Source organism: Triticum urartu, chromosome 2A (assembly GCF_056163025.1).
Source record: "Triticum urartu cultivar PI428250 chromosome 2A, HENAU_Tu73, whole genome shotgun sequence".
In the NCBI taxonomy this organism is placed as follows: domain Eukaryota; kingdom Viridiplantae; phylum Streptophyta; class Magnoliopsida; order Poales; family Poaceae; genus Triticum; species Triticum urartu.
Genome location: NC_141874.1, coordinates 244,601,384 through 244,622,291, shown reverse-complemented (window position 1 = coordinate 244,622,291; position 20,908 = coordinate 244,601,384).

Here is a 20,908-nt window from a genome sequence, read left to right as displayed (position 1 = left end):
TGGCAAGCTGCTAGGGTTTCTCGTATCCCACAGAGGGATCGAGGCGAACCCGGAGAAGATCAAGGCCATCGAAGACATGAGCCCACCATAGACCCTCAAGGAGATGCAAAAGCTGGCAGGACGGGTGACCGCGTTAGGGCATTTCATCTCTAAGCTAGGCGAGTGTGCCTTACCCTTCTTTGAGCTCATGAAGAAGAAAGGCCCCTTAGAGTGGACCCCGGAGGCCGACCGGGCCTTCCAAGACCTCAAGAAATACCTCACCAGCCCCCCCGGTGATGGTGGCACCACGGCCTCTTGAGCCTCTGGTACTCTACCTCGCCGCCACCCCATACTCCGGCAGCGCGGCGCTGGTGGCAGTTCGGGAGGAGCGCAAAGACAAGGGTGTGCCGCACCAAGCCAGAGCTGATGCAGCGCAAGGTCAGGAAGGCACACCGGAGCCATCAGCAGCGGAAGATCAAGCTCGGCAGGGCAACGGCGCGGAAACTCCTGAGGATGGCCAAGTCTAAGGAAACCCTCCACCTTAGGGTATGCCACAATCTCCGCAAGACCCGAGCCTCAACAGTGTGCCAGCCCTTGCCGAGCATCCAGTGTACTTCGTCAGCACCGTACTACGGGACGCAAGGGCACGCTACCCCATGCTGCAAAAGCTCCTGCTCGCACTCTTGATGGCCTCGCGCAAGCTGCGGCACTACTTTCCAGGGGCACCCCATCAAGGTCGTCTCATCTTACCCATTGGAGAGGGTACTCAGGAGCCCAAACTCAGCTGGAACATCGAGCTGCAAGCATTCCAGCTGGAGTTCAGCACCACAAGGGTCATCAAGGGAGCCGCGCTTGCCGATTTTGTGGCAGAATGGACAGATGCCCCGGCTCTTGAGGAAGGAGAAGACCGGTCCACCTCCCCAGGAAGTGAGGCACGAGACGGCTGGGTCATGTATTTTGATGGCGCCTTTGTGCACCAGGGCGCGGTGGCTGGAGCAGTGCTCATCTCGCCCACTCAGGACAAGCTTTACTACGTCGTGCAACTCTGCTTTCAGCACGGCGAGAAGGTCTCCAACAATATCGTAGAATATGAATGCCTCATAGCCGGCCTAAAGGCTGCGGCGGCTCTGGGGGTGAGGCGCCTTACCGTCAAGGGCGACTCACAGCTCCTCGTCAACTTATCCAACAAAGTGTACGAGCCAAAGGACGAGCACATGGAGGCCTACCTTGTGAAGGTGCGCAAAATGGAAAAGCAACTCTCGGGCTTGGAGCTGCAGCACGTGCCCCGGGGTACCAACAAGGAAGCCGATGACATCACCAAGAGAGCATCCAAGCGGTAACCGCAAGAGCCCGGCGTCTTCGAAGAGCGGCTCTTCAAGCCGTCAGCTACGCCACCTCTTTCAAGCACGACTCAGCCTCAGGAGGAGCTCCCACGGCCCCCGGCCATGGGAGCCCCAGCTTGCGGCCCAACCTCAGGAGCTTGGCAACTCATGGCGCTTGAGCCCCAGGAAGAGTGCTGGACCAAGGATTTCAATGAGTACCTGATGCACGGGACACTGCCGGAGAAGGAAGAAGACGCGGAGCTCGTGGCCCGATAGTCCACGACATACTGCATTTAAGACGGCGAGTTGTACAGGAAACAGCCGAATGATGTCACGCTATGCTGCATCTCCAGCGATCAAGGGAGGGAGCTGCTGATTGACATACACGGCAGGGACTGTGGACATCACTCATCATCACGGATCCTCGTCGGCAAGGCCTTCCGTAGCGGATTCTATTGGCCCACAGCACTCAACAATGCATCCGAGCTGGTGAAGTCCTGTGAAGCTTGCCAATTCCACGCCAAGCAAATCCATCAACCTGCTCAGGGCCTCCAAACCATCCCGCTCACGTGGCCGTTCATGGTCTGGGGGCTAGACATCCTAGGCCCGTTCCCACGAGCGCCAGGGGGCTACCGTTATCTCTACGTCGCCATCGACAAGTTCACCAAGTGGGCGGAACTGGAAGCCGTCCGAACCATTCCAGCCGGCTCTTCTATCAAGTTCATCAAGGGCCTCATGAGCCGCTTCGGGGTCCCCAACCGCATCATCACAGATAACGGCACACAGTTTACTAGTAACCTCTTTAAAACCTACTGTGCTAACCTTGGAACACAGATCTGCTACGATTCGGTGGCCCACCCTAGGAGCAATGGACAGGCTGAGCGTGCCAACGCTGAGGTCCTGAGGGGCCTCAAGACCAGGACCTTCAAGAAGAAGTTGGAGTCCTGCAGCAGGGGCTGGCACGACGAGCTCCAGTCCGTGCTATGGTCCATCTGCACCACCGCTACCAAGCCAACGGGCGAGACTCCGTTCTTCCTCGTCTATGGAGCTGAAGCAGTCCTCCCTCACGAGGTCAAGCATCACTCTGCATAGGTTCTGGCGTTCGACGAAACGCAGCAGGACGCCATGCGGGTGATGGATCTCATGCTGGGGGAGGAACGTCGTCGCGAAGCTACATTAAGGGCGGCAAGGTACCAGCAAGCGTTGCGGCATTACCACTGCCGCAACATTCGCTTCAGGACGCTCGAGACGGGTGACCTGGTCCTGAGGCGGGTCCTCTCCAGGGAAGGGTTGCACAAGCTTTCACCCATGTGGGAGGGCCCGTTCAGGGTCATCCACATCTCCAGGCCTGGCGTCGTGCGCTTGGAGATGCAAGAGGGGACACCTATCTAAAACACCTGGAACATCAAGCACCTCCGGAAGTTCTACCCATGAAGCAAGGCCCAGAGCCTGTAAAGAAAGGCCCAGAGCCTGTGAAGCAAGGCCTAGAGCCTGTGAATAAAGGCTCAGAGCCTGTGAAGAAGGCCCGGTGCCTGTGAAGAATCGCCTCCCGTGACACTCTCACATAATAATGAGTTGGGGTTGTACACGTCCCGGAGTCTCAGGAGTGCCGGCCTCAGGCCCTGGGCTCCCTCCCACGCCTAGTGGACAGCACTTAGCTCCGCACTGGTGAGAAGACTTGAAGACTAGATTAGGTGCTGGACGCGGCTTTTCATTTTCTTTCCGTAGTTGGCTTGCTTCTCCTTAATCAAGTTTGCCTTTGGCGTTCCTTGCTGATTTGGTTCCTTCGCCTTTTACCATGTTTTTTTGGCTCTGGTTTGCTCATGATCTCTCTCTCGGATACCTCGCAAGGGGGCTAGGCAGGTGCCCTCGCGAGCATTTTTCTTCTCTCTGCCTTCTCGAGAGTCACCCTCGTTCGAGCCTGAAAGCTGGCACATCTCTCCTAATCCGTGCCCCTCAGGTACCGCGATACAAAGCGCCAAGTCAAGGTTTGGGTGAACAGCAAATCCTCTAGCGCACCCCCTAACAAATTTTTGGCAGTTTCTGAGCAAACGCAGACATCTCGTGAAGGAAAGGGCGTCCCAAATGCGCCAGGTTAGGTTATATTTGCGCAAAATAACAACACGGCATGGGAATAACATGCATGTTGCATTAACCAAGAACCACAGTTCGATACACGCCACTCTGGGCCCATACTGGTTTCATTTTCTGATGTAGGAAAAAAAGGAAAAGTCTAAACAAAGCGGCGTTTCAGCAATCTACGGAGGCAGGCCCTTAGCGACGCCCCGAGCCTAGCCAGACCCCTCCTCGCGCTTCATGGAGGCGCGGCGACAAGATGACCCGCTGCCTCCTTCAAAGCGGGCGCGGCGGCTGGTCGTAGCCACCGCTGCTGGAGCTGTCACTGGAGGAAGAGCCGCCGTAGCTGGAAGAGACGCGGTTGCCGCCGAGGGCAGGCTCGCCCTCATCCTCATCGCGACCGTCACCAAGGTCGAGCACCTCCTAACCGTCGTTCGTCTCGGGGCAGCACCCGGCGCGGCGACCATCTTCCCCAAACACCCTCGCATAGAGGGTCGACCCACCGTCATATTTGAAGTGGAGTGTGCACCGCCTGCCCAGGCCACGCGTGCGGGCGAACGTCTGCCAGCCGCGGGCCATGGCTATGTTGCCCGCGGCGGAAGTCTCGACCGTGACCCAGGAGGCCTTACTGCAGTAACCTTCCGCCTGCAACCAGAGTCCGCCTGGACCAGGGTCCGGCAGTTCATCGACAAGGAAGCGCGGGAGCTGGAGCCAGTTGCCGGCCGGGTTCTCCGACCAGACAACGAACTCCGGCGACACCTCCGCTGAATGGAAGCGCGGGCGGGGAGGCCGCGCCACCATCGCGCGCCTCCCCTCGTCAGATGGACCGCCATGGTTGGGACGGTCCCCTCCGCATGCCGCGGCGCCGCCTCGATGGTGGGCCACGGCGGGGGTCGGAGTGTGCTTGCGTGAACGGCCGAGACTGCACTTGGGCGCCGGGGAACCGGGGCCCTCGCAAGGGGCCTTCCCCTTCTCGGCGGCAGAGAACTTCCTTCATGGCGCCATCGGAGGCACTGCAAGCAATGAAGCAAAGAAGAAGCAAGCCAGCGAGGAAGAGATGGGCAACGGGGGCTCCGCCCCCTCCCCACTTATAGCAAGAGAAGGCCAACCGGCGTCTCCCACGATCGCAGGTAACGATGGTTTCCCTTGCATGTCGCAGGGACTTGTCAAGTCGTGCAGTCGTCGAGGCAGCATGGGGAAGCGGAGACGCCCACGACCTTGGACCGCCATGCGTCAACCGAGGCCGTGGGCTTTTGGGGCCCGCGATGCTCCGAACTTGACCCTTGGCTTCGCCGTGAAGCCAAGCCCGAGCGCACCTTGGGCGCAGGGGCTACTGTCGGCGTTCTGGGAACGGGGGTCCCCAGACTTGCTTGCCTGCGGCCCGCGGCGTGGCCAAGCAGCAGGCCGTACGGCCCATCTTCACCAACAAAGCATCCAAGACCCTCGCGAGGGTCCAAGCCTCGCGAGGCGGACGACGCAAGACCTCCTCCCAAGCGTCCTAGTTAGGCAGGCTCGCGAGGGACGGATATATCAAGGCGAGGTGAACCTCACGAGGCTCTCGTGATGTGAGCCGTGACGATCGATACCAGGCGGGCGCCAGCGCATGCAGCGTCCTTGTTTCCTCTTTGGTGCAAAGGGGGCAAGCGCAGCCGCGGAGTACCGAGGCATCAGGCAAAGGTTGCCATTTCGGTGCAACAAGACCAAGACCATGGACTTCAAGACAGAGGTCATCGTGGAGCCCAAGACGGCGTCACCACCAGAGCCTTTCACAAGCGAAGACCGCTTTTTTCAGGACAGCTTGTACTAGCTGTCCCCCTTCGAATTAGCCCGCCATTGTTGGCTCCCTTCCCGCTCAATATTTGGGAAGAGGACCAGGGCCTCTATAAATAGGACTAGCCAGCATAGTAGAGTCATCTCATCTTAGCTTGAGGGAATCTACACACCACAAGTTCATACACACAAGAACACCTCAACCTGAGGAGGCTATTCTTCCCCTTGTATTGTTCATCATCAGCCCAAGAGACAATCCACCACCACCACACTGGAGTAGGGTATTACACCACAACGGTGGCCCGAACCAGTATAAACCACGTGCCTTTCTGTGTTTTGAGTTCGTCGAGTTCGTCCGCAAGATCTTAGAGAGCTAGAGCGTAGATCGATAGGAGGGAAAGACTTCGCGCGGACCCCAGTGTTCGAACCTTAAGGGTTAGCCGGAACCCCACATCCGACACATGGCCCTCAAGAGGGTGATTGGCAGAGTTGCTCTGTGCCTCATCTTCAGCTGAGCCAACTCTAGACGCAGGTTACCTCCCCTCGCGGATCTAGTCTACAATTGAGCGGGATTGTACTCAACCAGCAATGACACAATGGGTGAGAACTTCCCCAACCCCAATAAGGAGGAGAGGGTGTGCTTCGTCCCATTCCTATTGCGGGGCCTAGGATTTCCGATCCATCCCTTCCTTAGGGGGTTATTGGAATTTTACGGCGTCCAACTACACAACCTCACCCTGTCGGTGTACAAAAGTTGGGGCTCTCCTTTTGACCCCTTTACTTGTGCGCGGGCGGTCAGAGCCACGCGCTGCGGCCACACTTAGCGGGGCAGAGGAGGGAAGCCAGAGAGAATCCAAAGCACCAAGTCAAACAAGACAACGCCAAGGCCGAGAGCACAAAGAGCAAAGGGACGAAGAAGGTTCCCTCGGCAAGACCCTTGCTGGGGCAGCCTCAGCGGCCCCGACAAGACCCTTGCCGGGCAAGCTCGCCCAACGCCAGCGGCCACCCTTGAGCCCACGGTTTCCAACACCATCAACCACGTTGGGCCAGGGCTCGAGAGGCACCTCCATGGTGGCATGCAGATCTTTGTGAAGACAGAGAATACTCAAGATCAGATGAAGACCAGAAGACGGCGACCCTCGGCGGGATCCTAGCCGAGGAAGTTCACAAGGCCCCCGGCAAGACCCTTGCCGGGGATGACAGCAAGGCCCCCGGCGAGACCCTTGCCGGGGATGACGGCAACGCCCCGGCAAGACCCTTGCCGAGGGCATCAGCAGGGCCACTGCCAGACCCGTACCAGCCAAGACTACCGCCGCCGTTCACATGTAGCTGCCAGCCCAATCAGCTAGGCAGGCACCCGTGTGGCAACATGCGACTTCCAGGCCAAATAAGCAGGCACCTGCGTGGCGGCGTGCAGACCTTCATGAAGGCCCTACCACCGTGCCACCTCAGTTGCCTGCCTGTCTACATGGCACTGCATGCATCGCTAGCCTGGGCGTGTGTTGAAGCGAGGAGGAGCAGTGATGAATGGGACGGGCCTCGTTCCCGTCCCCGATAAAGCTAAGGGACACCTAAGCGATGCATAAATGCGTCTTGTCCTGTAATACTGGCGATAAGCTCGTAGTACTGTAGGCCTTTCCACCTCCTGTGTGCCATTGTGCCAGCCCCTTTCCACTATAAAAGGAGGCCAATGGCGTACTGGAGGGGGGGATTCGGCTCTTTTGAACTGCACAGCCACCATAGCTAGTTCGAGAGCCCAAGAACACTCAATACATCCACTAAAGCAGGATTAGGGTTTTACGCATCCTCGCGGCCCGATGGGAAACAACACCTATGGGATCACAAGAATCCCTACTACGGTTGCCGGGGCACGGGGTCGTGAGAAGAGCAGGATTAACAGTCAGCACAAAGATCGTTTACCCAGGTTCAGGCCACGAGGATGCGTAAAACCCTAGTCCTGCTTTAGTGTATGTATTGAGTGTTCTTGGGCTCTCGAACTAGCTACGGTGGATGTGCAGTTCAAAAGAGCCGAATCCCCCTCCTGTACACCATGGGCCTCCTTTTATAGTCGAAAGGGGCTACCATAGTGCCACAGAGGAAGTGGAAAGGCCTACAGTACTGCGAGCTTATCGCCATTATTACAGGACAAGACGCATTTAATGCATCGCTTAGGTGTCCCTTAGCTTTATCGGGGACGGGAACGAGGCCCGTCTCGTCCGACGCCGCTCCTCCTCACTTCGACACGCGCCCAGGCTAGAGATGCATGCAGTTCCATGTAGACAGGCAGGCAATTGAGGTGGCGCGGTGGTAGGGCCTTCATGAAGGTCTTCATGACGCCACGCAGGTGTCTGCTTATTTGGCCTGGAAGTCGTATGTTGCCACGCAGGTGCCTGCCCAGCTGGTTAGGCTGGCAGCTGCATGCGAACGGCGGCGGTAGTCTTGGCTGGTACGGGTCTGGTAGTGGCCCTGCTGATGCCCTTAGCAAGGGTCTTGCCGGGGCGTTTCCATCATCCCCGACAAGAGTCTTGCCGGGGGCCTTGCTGTCATCCCCGGCAAGGGTCTTGCCGGGGGCCTTGTGAACTTCCTCGACTAGGATCCCACCAAGGGTCGCCGTCTTCTGGTCCTCATCTGATCTTGAGTATTCTCTGTCTTCACAAAGATTTGCATGCCACCATGGAGGTGCCTCTCGAGCCCTGGCCCAACGTGGTTGATGGTGTTGGAAACCATGGGCTCAAGGGTGGTGCGCTCCGCTGGCGTTGGGCGAGCTGCCTCGGCAAGGGTCTTGTCGGGGTCGCTGAGGCTGCCTTGGCAAGGGTCTTGCCGGGGGAACCTGCTTCGTCCCTCTGCTCTTTGTGCTCTCGGCCTTGGTGTTGTCTTGTTTGCCTTGGTGCTTCGGCTTCTCTCCGTCTTCCCTCCTCTGCCCTGCTAAGTGTGGCCGCGGCACGTGGCTCTGACCGCCCATGCACAAGTAAAGGGGTCAAAAGGAGAGCCCCTACTTTTGTACATCGATAGGAGCGCCCGGGCCTGGACCATACATAAGCGCGACGCATTGTTGGGCTAGGCCGAGAACGGTGCGCGGGCAGGTGGGGCGGATTCTACCGCGGTAGCTTCTCGTCCGCTGCGCTTCCCCATGACCCGCATTGAACGCGCGACGTGGAGGGTCATGCGTGACATGGGGGCCATGTGTGGGACGGTTTCTGCACGCATACGACACATCATGGTTAATGGGAGAGGAGGAGGCCCGCGCCTTCCCCATAAAAGGAGGGAGGCGTAGAGGCACGGCCCATTTACTTGGATGGACTCGGGTCGTGGTCTTCAAGGCGCCCGCGCCCCCCGACCATGGGGTGGCGAGCGGCCGCTTCGCCCGTCCCTTTGATGTTTCTCGCTTGCCATGTGTTCCTCATGCAGGTGGGAGGAGGTGGAGGCGGGAAACCGGGCCGTCGCTGATTGGGGCAGCGGGTCGGTCCTGATTCCCTGCGCCCCCAATGACCGGATTGGTCGAGTGGGGCGGCCGAGCCCCAGCTCCGCCCCTCTACAAGGAGGGGAGGGGGCGGCATTCCACACTCTTCCATCCTCCATCTCCTTCCACCTCCGCTTCTTTCTTCCACCCGCCATGGCGAGAGGAGGTGCTGGCCCTTCGACGGTGGCGGCAAGGGTTGCTGCTCGTCAGCGCATTCCTCCTCCCCAAGAGCTCGTGGCGGCAGAGCCGGCCACGAGAGGAAGGGGGAGGGGGCGAGGCCGATATCGTCGTGGCGCTCGGGGGAGAGGAGGACGGGGCGGCGCATCGGCCTCGCCTCCGCCAGCGATGCCTCCCCTGATGGAGCGCCACGTCGAGGACCAGCCTCGCGAGTTCTTCATCAGGCTGCGTCGTCCACCGCGTCGCCGCCTCCGTCTCCCTGCTGCATTCACTCGGGAGATGGAGCTCGATCCACCCCAGACCCTCTGGTTGCACATGAAGGGCTGCGGGAGCGGCGGAACGCGGGTCGACGTCAACTTCCCCGCTCCTCACGTCATGTACCTCTGCTGTGAATGGAAGACGTTCACTCGCATCCACAGCCTGCTCTCCATCAAGGTCTTTGAAGATTTCAGAACTCTCCTAAAGTGCTGCGTGGAGAGCTCCTCTAACGATAAAGATTCATCTTCAAGCGGCAGCGATGAGGAGGGCAGCGACAGTGACGACGAGAGTGTCGAGCAGGGTCACGTCGACCTCGTCTCCGACCGACCGCGTTGCCCCGTGCTACCTCTTGAGCACTGCGTTGGTTTTCCCTTGAAGAGGAAAGGGTGATGCAGTAAAGTAGTGTAAGTATTTCCCTCAGTTTTTGAGAACCAAGGTATCAATCCAGTAGGAGATCACGCTCGAGTCCCACGCACCTACACAAACAAATAAGAACCTCGCAACCAACGCGATAAAGGGGTTGTCAATCCCTTCACGGTCACTTACGAGAGTGAGATCTGATAGATATGATAAGATAATATTTTGGTATTTTTATGATAAAGAGAAATAAAGATGCAGAGTAAAATAAACGGAAATAGAAATAGCTAAGTGTTGGAAGATTAGTATGATGGAAGATAGACCCTGGGGCCATAGGTTTCACTAGTGGCTTCTCTTAAGAGCATAAGTATTACGGTGGGTAAACGAATTATTGTCGAGCAATTGATAGAATTTAGCATAGTTATGAGAATATCTAGGTATGATCATGTATATAGGCATCACGTCCGTGACAAGTAGACCGAAACAATTCTGCATCTACTACTATTACTCCACACATCGACCGCTATCCAGCATGCATCTACAGTATTAAGTTCATAAGAACAGAGTAATGCTTTAAGTAAGATGACATGATGTAGAGGGATAAACTCATGCAATATGATATAAACCCCATATTTTTATCCTCGATGGAAACAATACAATGCGTGCCTTGCTGCCCCTGCTGTCACTGGGAAAGGACACAGCAAGATTGAACCCAAAGCTAAGCACTTCTCCCATTGCAAGAAAGATCAATCTAGTAGGCCAAACCAAACTGATAATTCGAAGAGACTTGCAAAGATAAACCAATCATACATAAAAGAATTCAGAGGAGATTCAAATATTGTTCATAGATAAACTTGATCATAAACCCACAATTCATCAGATCTCGACAAACACACCACAAAAGAAGATTACATTGAATAGGTCTCCAAGAAGATCGAGGAGAACTTTGTATTGAGATCCAAGGATAGAGAAGAAGCCATCTAGCTAATAACTATGGACCCGAAGGTCTGAAGTAAACTACTCACACATCACCGGAGAGGCCATGGAGTTGATGTAGAGGCCCTCCGTGATCAATGCCCCCTCCAGCGGAGCTCCGGAAAAGGCCCCAAGATGGGATCTCTCGGGTACAGAAGGTTGCGGCGGTGGAATTAGGTTTTCATGGTGATCCTGGATGTTTGGGGGTACGTGGATATATATAGGAGGAAGAAGTACGTCGGTGGAGCAACGAGGGGCCCACGAGGGTGGAGGGCGCGCCCAGGGGAGTAGGCGCGCCCCCCTGCCTCATGGCCTCCTCGATTATTTCTTGACGCCCACTCCAAGTCTCCTGGATCACATTTGTTGAGAAAATCACGTTCCCGAAGGTTTCATTCCGTTTGGACTCCGCTTGATATTCCTTTTCGGCGAAACTCTAAAATAGGCAAAAACAGCAATTTGGGCTGGGCCTCCGATTAGTACGTTAGTCCCAAAAATGATATAAAACTATAAAATAAATCCCATTAACATCCAAAATAGATAATATAATAGCATGGAGCAATCAAAAATTATAGATATGTTGGAGACGTATCACCCCGCCCCGCGTCGTACAGCCTGCCGAGGGCCTTCCTCGTCAAGATCTCCATCGGGGCGCTCCCCGTCGTCTCCTTAGGCAGCTGGCGTAGGAGGGCAGGGGGAGGCGAAGAAGGCGGGTGGCGGCCATCAAGTCGGAGTACGCGGGCACCGACGCCTTCTCCGCGTATTGCCGGCCCGCTGCCTCATCTTCCGGCTCCTTCCCCGGCACCAAGACGTTCTCTTGGTGCCTTCTGCTCCTCGCACCTCGCCTAGGCGTTCTTTTTGCCCTCATGCTGTCTTGCTCCACCTTCTGAGGAGAGGGACAATAAAGGGATTACGGGCACCTTATCTCTTTTTTGTAAGCCTGCTGGCACTTGTTAATTTTAAGACTTGTAATCCCCTTGCTCATGTTTTTTATTCCGTATGAACTGTACATGCATGGCATGTTTTTAATGAAAAGGGTGCTTGCCGGGTTCTTTGCGCGTGAGCGAGGCCCATGCCAAGGATGAATCCTTGTTATTTTTAAGGTAAACATTGTCGCCCGGCAACAGGCCTTGTCGTTTCCCTACTCCAGTCGACCATTCTCGCGCTCTTGGTGGAGGGAGGGGCGAAGTAGGGTTAGGCCCCTTGTTCATCTCCTTTCCACCACGACTACTACCAAATTCCAACCCAGGAGGTAGCTCTCGGGTACAAAAAAGGGGGAGCACGGTGGTTTCAAGAACACAAACGAGGTTTCACATATCCCAGTTCCATACGGAAACGCACAACAAGGGGATGAAAGACTTATCTGAATCCGCAGCCCCCAGCAACCCTGGGCTTGCCATGGTTGGACCCTCGTACCTTCAGCTCTCGGTAGCCTTGCCCTGCCGAGGTCGGAGCGCTGATTCGTTCTGCTTTTCCCAAGTGGCTCGGCAGAAGTGCCCTGCGAACCAAAGAGAACACAAAGACGCACACTCGACCTCTAGGCTAGGGGTTAGTCGCCGCTAAGCACTACCGACCCTAACCGAGGGAGAGACTTAACCTAGCATGCATGCTATAACTTAGGGCGCCAGCGCTTCATTTATTTATGCTCAGGGTCTGCGCCTGGCTTTGTACAGAGGGTTACATGCCTTGTCGGCAAAGCTTGTACAAAAGGTGGCTTGTCGGGAGCCCGGCAAGCCGCGCCTTATGGGTAAAACTTACGAAGATGCTTGATGTTCCAGGAGTTGCTCACTAGGATGGCATCTTCGGTCTCCAGGAAGACTGCATTGGGCCTGGTGACTCGTATTACCCGATAAGGGCCTTCCCACTTTGGCGTAAACTTGTTGGAATTCTTGGCCGACTGAACGCGCCGAAGAACAAGGTCACCTTCCTCAAAGCTTCGGGCATGAATCTTGCGGCTATGGTAGCGGTGCAAGGCTTGCTGGTAGCGTGCTGCTCTCACAGCCGCCTGAAGATGATCTTCCTCTAGGAGCGTCGCGTCGTCTTGCCGCAACTGCTCTTGCTCAAGCTCGTGATAAGCGAGCACTCGAGGTGACCCGTATATGAGTTCCGTGGGGAGAACTGCTTCTGCCCCATATACTAGGGAAAAAGGTGTCTGGCCGGTGGCTCGATTTGGCGTCGTCTTGATCGACCAAAGAACCGCCGGCAACTCATCAATCCATCACCTTCCGCTCTTGTGCAGCCTGTCAAAAGTCTTCGTTCTCAAGCCTCGCTATACTTCAGCATTTGCCCTCTCCGCCTGGCTGTTGCTCCAGGGGTGTGCCACGGAGGCAAAACACACCTTGCTGCCGAGGTCTTGGGTGTACTGCATGAAGGCGTGGCTTGTGAACTGCGTGCCATTGTCGGTGATGACTCTGTTTGGCACACCAAAACGGCAGACTAGTCCCTTGAAGAACTTGACGGCTGACTGTGCTGTCACCTTCCTTACTGCTTCCACTTCTGGCCACTTTGTGAACTTGTCGATTGCAACGTACAAGTACTCAAAGCCCCCGACAGCACGGGGGAAGGGGCCCAGTATGTCGAGCCCCCAGACTGATAACGGCCAGGAGAGAGGAATTTTTTGAAGGGCTTGAGCTGGTTGATGAAGCTTCTTCGAATGGAACTGGCATGCTTCACACCTGGTTACTAGTGCCATTGCATCCTGGAGGGCGGTGGGCCAGAAGAAGCCTTGCCGGAATACTTTGTCGGCAAGGGCCCTCGACCCTATGTGTGAGCCACATATACCTCCATGTATCTCTGCCAATAGCTCCAGTCCTTCCTCTGGGGGGATGCACTTCAATTTCACACCGCTCGGTCTTTTTGTACAGGACGTCATCGATGAACTGGTACAAGGTAGACCGGCGAGCTACTTTTTCCGCTTCTTCCTGCTCTTCAGGAAGTTCCCTTGTCTGGAGGAAACGGACGGTATGTTGTGCCCATGCCGGAGCCTGGGGCTCGACGACAAGGACCAAAGGCATTTCTTCCGCCATGGGGGCGGCCGTCTCTACGGCCAGGGCTTGGCGCCCTGCTGGAGCCAGCTGCCCCTTGGCAGGCTCGGAATCCATGGCAACACTTTTGCCAGCGGCCCCTGGGGGCTCGGCGGGAAGGTACTTGCCGGTGCCCGATTTACTCCGCTTGTTCCGCTCCGTTGATGGTTTGACGGATGGTTGAGTTAGCCAAAGCAAAAAGGTACCTGGTTCCACAGGTAACTTGAATGCAGCGCACTTTGACAGGTAATCGGCGATGTCGTTCTCTGCTCGGGGAACGTGCTCCGCTTGTATATCATCAAAGCGCTCCTCCAGCTTTCTCACCTCATCTACGTAGGCCTCGTTCAATGGGCTTTGATAATCTTTGTTGACTTGTCTGATGACAAGCTGCGAATCACCCCTGACGATGATCTTTTTAACTCCGAGGTCCGCCGCGATCCTGAGACCGGCAAGCAATCCCTCGTACTCAGCAGTGTTGTTGGTGGACATCTCCCTAGTAAAGTGCATATGGATTACATACTTGAGGTGCTCTCCGGTGGGTGCGACGAGCAACACACCAGCATCGGCGCCTTGCAGCGAGAAAGCTCCGTCAAAGTACATAATCCAGTCACGAGCTATTTCCTTGCCGGGGAGAGTGGTATCCTGGATCTCTTCGTCAGGCATCGAGGTCCATTCTGCAATGAACTCCGCCAAGACTCTACTCTGGATTGTCGAAGTACTTTCAAACTTTAACCCAAAGCTAGATAACTCCAAGGCCCACTCCACAATCCTTTTGGTTGCATCTGGGTTTTGCAGTATCCATTGCAACGAGAGGCGGGTGACGACAGTGATCTCGTGGGCTTGGAAGTAATGACGCAGCTTCCTCGAGGCCATAAGGAGGCCGAAGAGCAATTTCTGCATGCCGGAATATCTTGATCTAGCCCCGTGCAAGAGGGAGCTGACAAAGTAAACCGGGTGTTGCATCATATTCTTCTTCTGCACCACTCCATGATACGTCTCCAACTTATCTGCAATATTTGATTGTTCCATGCTATTATATTATCTGTTCTGGATGTTTACGAGCTTTATTATACACTTCTATATTATTTTTGCGACTAACCTATTAACCCAGAGCCCAGTGCCAGTTTCTGTTTTTTCCTTGTTTTAGAGTATCGTAGAAAAGGAAAATCAAACGGAGTCCAATTGACCTGAAACTTCACGAAACTTATTTTTTGACCAGAAGAAGCCCACGGAATATCGAAGATGGACCAGGAGAGTCCTGGGCTGCCCACGAGGGTGGGGGCGCGCCCACCCCCCTAGGCGCGCCCCTCTGCCTCGTGGACAGCCCGGAGATCCACCGGCGTACTTCTTCCTCCTATATATACCCATATACCCTAAAAACATCAGGGAGCAGAATAGATCGGGAGTTCCGCCGCCAGAAGCCTCCGTAGCCACCGAAAACCAATCTAGACCTGTTCCGGCACCCTGCCGGAGGGGGGAATCCCTCACCGGTGGCCATCTTCATTATCCTGGCGCTCTCCATGACGAGGAGGGAGTAGTTCTCCCTCAGGGCTGAGGGTATGTACCAGTAGCCAAGTGTTTGATCTCTCTCTCTCTCTCTCGTGTTCTTGAGGTGGTACGATCTTGATGTATCACGAGCTTTGCTATTATAGTTGGATCTTATGATGTTTCTCCCCCTCTACTCTCTTGTAATGGATTGAGTTTTCCCCTTGAAGTTATCTTATTAGATTGAGTCTTTAAGGATTTGAGAACACTTGATGTATGTCTTGCGTGGGATACCCGTGGTGACAATGTGGTATTCTATTGATCCACTTGATGTATGTTTTGGTGATCAACTTGCGGGTTCCGCCCATGAACCTATGCATAGGGGTTGGCACACGTTTTCATCTTGACTCTCCGGTAGAATCTTTGGGGCACTCTTTGAAGTACTTTGTGTTGGTTTAATAGATGAATATGAGATTGTGTGATGCATATCGTATAATCATACCCATAGATACTTGAGGTGACATTGGAGTATCTAGGTGACATTAGGGTTTTGGTTGATTTGTGTCTTATGGTGTTAGTCTAGTACGAACTCTTGAATAGATCGATCAGAAAGAATAACTTTGAGGTGGTTTCGTACCCTACCATAATCTCTTCATTTGTTCTCCGCTATTAGTGACTTTGGAGTGACTCTTTGTTGCATGTTGAGGGATAGTTATATGATCCAATTATGTTATTATTGTTGAGAGAACTTGCACTAGTGAAAGTATGAACCCTAGGCCTTGTTTCGACGCATTGCAATACCGTTTGTGCTCACTTTTATCGTTAGTTACCTTGCTGTTTTTATATTTTAAGATTTCAAAAACCTTTATCTACCATCCATATACCACTTGTATCACCATCTCTTCGCCGAACTAGTGCACCTATACAATTTACCATTGTATTGGGTGTGTTGGGGACACAAGAGACTCTTTGTTATTTGGTTGCAGGGTTGCTTGAGAGAGGCCATCTTCATCCTACGCCTCCTACGGATTGATAAACCTTAGGTCATCCACTTGAGGGAAATTTGCTACTGTCCTACAAACCTCTGCACTTGGAGGCCCAACAACATCTACAAGAAGAAGGTTGTGTAGTAGACATCAAGCTCTTTTATGGCGCCATTGCCGGGGAGGTTTGCGCTTGAAGGTATATCTTTAGATCTTGCAATCGAATCTTTTTGTTTCTTGTTTTATCACTAGTTTAGTCTATAAAAGAAAATTACAAAAAAATGGAATTGAGGGTACCTCATATGCTTCATATTTTTAATATCTTTTGTGAAAATAAGGATTCCGATAATTTTGCTCAAGTGCTAGAAGAAGAATGCATTAAAATGTTTGGCACTAAATATTTGAATGATGAGCATGATTGCAATGTTGTTAGTATGAATTCCTTGAATATCCATGATGCTAATGATATGCAAAGCCACAAGCTTGGGGAAGCTATGTTTGATGAAGATGATATTTTTAGCCTCCCAAGTTTTGATATGCAAATATGTTATGATGATAGCATGCCTCCTACTTATGATGATTATATTGATGAAAGTGGGTTTGGAATAGTGTCAACTTTAGGAAGTAGTAATCCCACTATTTTGGAGGATGTTGAATCTTACTGTAGTAATTATGAAAGTGGATTTGGAGAGGTCGTGACTTTATTTAGTGATGATTCCACTATCTTGGAAGAGGTTTCAATCGATTATGATGAGAACAAAGTTGCTACTTATGATAATTACTGTGATGATACATATTCTATAAAAAGTAGTGATGATTATATTTATAAAACTTGTCATGATTATGATTACCCTTTTTCTGACCATTACTCTTTTAATGTGGAAACAATTTATAGTATTCGAGTCTCTTATGATACTCCCACTATTCCGATTGAGAAGAATTTTTCTTATGTAGAGAGTAGTAAATTTTCTATGCTTGTAGATCATGAAAAGAATGCTTTAGGTGCTGGTTATATTGTTGAATTCATTCATGATGCTACTGAAAATTATTATGAGGGAGGAATATATGCTTGTAGGAATTGCAATAATATCAAGTTTCCTCTCTATGTGCTTAAAGTTTTGAAGTTATGCTTGTTTTGCCTTCCTATGCTAGTTGATTCTTGTTCCCACAAGTTGTTTGCTCACAAAATCCCTATGCATAGGAAGTGGGTTAGACTTAAATGTGCTAGTCATATTCTTCATGATTCTCTCTTTATGTTTCAATTCTTATCCTTTATGTGAGCATCATTGAAATCATCATGCCTAGCTAGGGGCGTTAAACGTTAGCGCTTGTTGGGAGGCAACCCAATTTTATTTTTGTTCCTGTTTAGTAACAAATAATTCTACTAGCCTATTTTTAGATGTAGTTTTATATTTTAATTAGTTTTTGTGCCAAGTAGAACCTTTGGGAAGACTTGGGGAAAGTCTTTGCGATCATCCTGTAAAAAACAGAAACTTTAGCGCTCACGAGATTTGCTGACATTTTTTATTGGAGAGTGATATTTAGTTAATTATTTTTTCAGATGATTAATAGATAAATTCCTCAAGTCCATAAATTTATTTTAGAATTTTTGGTGTTCCAGAAGTATATTTTTGATCCAGATTACTACAGACTGTTCTGTTTTTGACAGATTCTGTTTTTCTATGTGTTGTTTGCTTATTTTGATGAATCTATGAGTAGTATCGGAGGGTATGAACCATAGAGAAGTTGGAATACAGTAGATATTACACTAATATGAATTTATAATGAGTTCACAACAGTACCTAAGTGGTGATTTATTTTCTTATACTAACGAAGCTTACGAGTTTTCTATTAAGTTCTGTGTTGTGAAGTTTTCAAGTTTTGGGTAAAGATTCGATGGACTATGGAATAAGGAGTGGCAGGAGCCTAAGCTTGGGGATGCCCAAGGCACCCCAAGGTAACATTCAAGGACAACCAAGAGCCTAAGCTTGGGGATGCCCCGGAAGGCATCCCCTCTTTCGTCTTCGTTCATCGGTAACTTTACTTGGAGCTATATTTTTATTTACCACATGATATGTGTTCTGCTTGGAGTGTCATTTTATTTTATTTTGTTTTGCTTGATGTTTGAATAAAATACCAAGATCTGAAATTCTTAAATGTTAGGGATTCTTCACATAGTTGCATGATTATTCGACTACTCATTGATCTTCACTTATATCTTCCAGAGTAGTTTGTTGTTGCTCTAGCGCTTCACTTACATCTTTTTAGAGCACGGTGGTGGTTTTATTTTATAGAAATAGATGAACTCTCATGCATCACTTATATTATTTTGAGAGTCCTAAACAACATGGTAATTTTCTTTGGTTATGAATTAAGTCCTAATGTGATGGGCATCCAAGAGGGATATAATAAAAACTTTCATATAAAGTGCATTGAATACTATGAGAAGTTTGATACTTGATGATTGTTTTGAGATATGAAGATGGTAATATTAGAGTCATGATAGTTGAGTAGTTGTGAATTTGAGAAATACTTGTGTTAAACTTTGTGATTCCCGTAGCATGCACGTATGGTGAACCATTATGTGACAAAGTCGGAGCATGATTTATTTATTGATTGTCTTCCTTATGAGTGGCGGTCGAGGACCACTGGTATAAAAAGGGCCTGTTGTCCCGGTTCGTAAGGGCCTTTAGTCCCGGTTCCTGAACCGGGACTAAAGTGTCGGTACTAATGCCCTGCCCCTTTAGTCCCGGTTCAATCCAGAACCGGGACTAAAGGCCCTCCACGTGGCCTGTGCGCGGAGCCCAGGCAGGAGACCCTTTGGTCACGGTTGGTGGCACCAACCGGGACCAGTAGGCATCCACGCGTCAGCATTTCTGTGGCTGGGGTTTTTGTTTTTTTTTTAAAGGGGGGGGGGGGTTGGGGGTTTTAGGGGGTTAATTTAGGTGTTTCATATATTGTGTTAGGTAGCTATAATTAATAGAGAGAAGTGTCCTCTCTTATGTCTGTGCTTGGTCGACGCTACGTACTATACATACGTATAGAGAGGACTAGACACGCTGGTTAGCTAGTAAGCAAACGAAGGAAACAGAAGATCGTCATGAACATATATGCATACAGAGAGAAGTGATATCGACCACCTCTCCTTCTCCGAGAGATTGGTCGAACAACAAGTTCTCGTATATCTATCCGACACTACCGGCTACATATATACAATAATTATCTCTTACAAATATAATCATACGGACTCATGGTCCACATAGTATTCTCCGTCTTCAGCGATCACGTGGTCAAGAAAGAATGCCGCCAATTCCTCTTGAATTGCTCGCATGCGAGCTGGTGCTAGGAGTTCATCCCGCTTTCGAAACATCTAATTTGAAGAAGGGGGTCAATACATATATATATGAATGAATGAAACTCAATACAAATGATGGTAATAAAATAAAATTGTGAATGTTGTTATTTACGTACTTCATATTGTTCGTCAGAGTACCCGCCCCGCTCATAGGTCGTGTGGCGGATGGACTCGCAGACGTAGTATCCACAGAAATCATTCCCTTGTTCCTGCCACAACCACTTTACAAGAAATAGAGGGCAATCAAACTGATAAGCAAGAATGCTAAATGGTATTGATGAAACTAGCGCTTGAATCACTAGGAGATGCACGGAACATGCTACTATAGTACTTACTTTAGGGTGTCTAAATTCCAGCTCCTTCGGCAGTCCCGGAACTTTTTTGGTGAATTTTCTCCAAACCCTGTCGGATAAAGAAAACAATTACTTGATATCAGGAAATGAACAAAGTTGCTGATATGGTGGATAATGATCGATTTAACTTACTTCTTGAGGATTTGAGTCATGTCCGCATACTCCTGGGGATCTTTTCGTTTAGAGTCCAAGACGGTTACTACTCCCTGCTCAAGCCTAATCTCTAGGAGAATATAGTGGAAACTGCACACGCATGCACAACTCATAAATTACATTACTATAACCTGGACTAATATATAAGGGAAACCGAATATGCACAAGACAGTAACACTCACTTGAAGTCGTAAGGAAAGAGTATTATATCTTTGTTTTCATTTTTTTGAATGATCGTAGCAAGTTGGCCTCGGTATCTCCGGGACGATGTTGAACCTCAGTTGCATCTATGAGATATGTGTTAACGAACCCAATATCACCGATTTGTCTTTTCTTCAATTCGGCGATCTTCATTCTGCATAATATAGTGAGGATAATTATAAATACATGCAATGAAAGAGATGAGCTATATAGAGAGACTTAATGACAGAAGTAGTAGTACTTACAGACAGTAGCAGGTGATTGTTGTTTTATCGAGGGTCAATTGATTGAAAAACTGATAGAACTCCTCAAATGGAATAGGCAACAGTTCAATTCCAACGAGGTCATGCTCCGGTTTAACTCTCGCATAAAAAGTACTCCTCCCCCCAGACTCTCTGCAGATTTTCAAGTACCAATCATGTAATCTTCACATCATCATTGTTAAAGATTTTTTATCTTTGACGAGAGGCTTCCCGTACTCGTATCTGTGTATCTACACCTCCATGGTATCATAATGTACATCGTCGGGCAGGTAATCGTCAACATTGCCATAACCGGGCACCATCCTCGGATCGACGATGTCGCTAGGCACCTTGAGGGGGGGCACGATTGCTTTGCTTGTTCGCCGAGCTGGGCAATTTGTTTCCCAGCTGCTCGTCGTTCTTTCAGCCTTTGATCACTGAATGTACTTCCCGACCGCTCCGCTTCGGCCCATGTCTTTGCAATAATGCGCTCATAGTTGCCTTTCGGCGAAGAATTGGGTGGTTTTGCCAGGGCAGCCAGAGTGCGCTTCACTTTCACCGGATCTACCTTCTCCTCCGGAGGTGGATGTCTCTTTGCTCTCAACCCTTGAAACCAGTCATCCACTTCGGTTCGCGCGATCTCGGCGTTCTCCTCCGGGGTCCTCTCATATGGTAACTTCTCTGGAGTCTTCAGAGAAGGACCGAATCTATATGTCCTCCTGCCTCTGGTTGTACTTCTAGA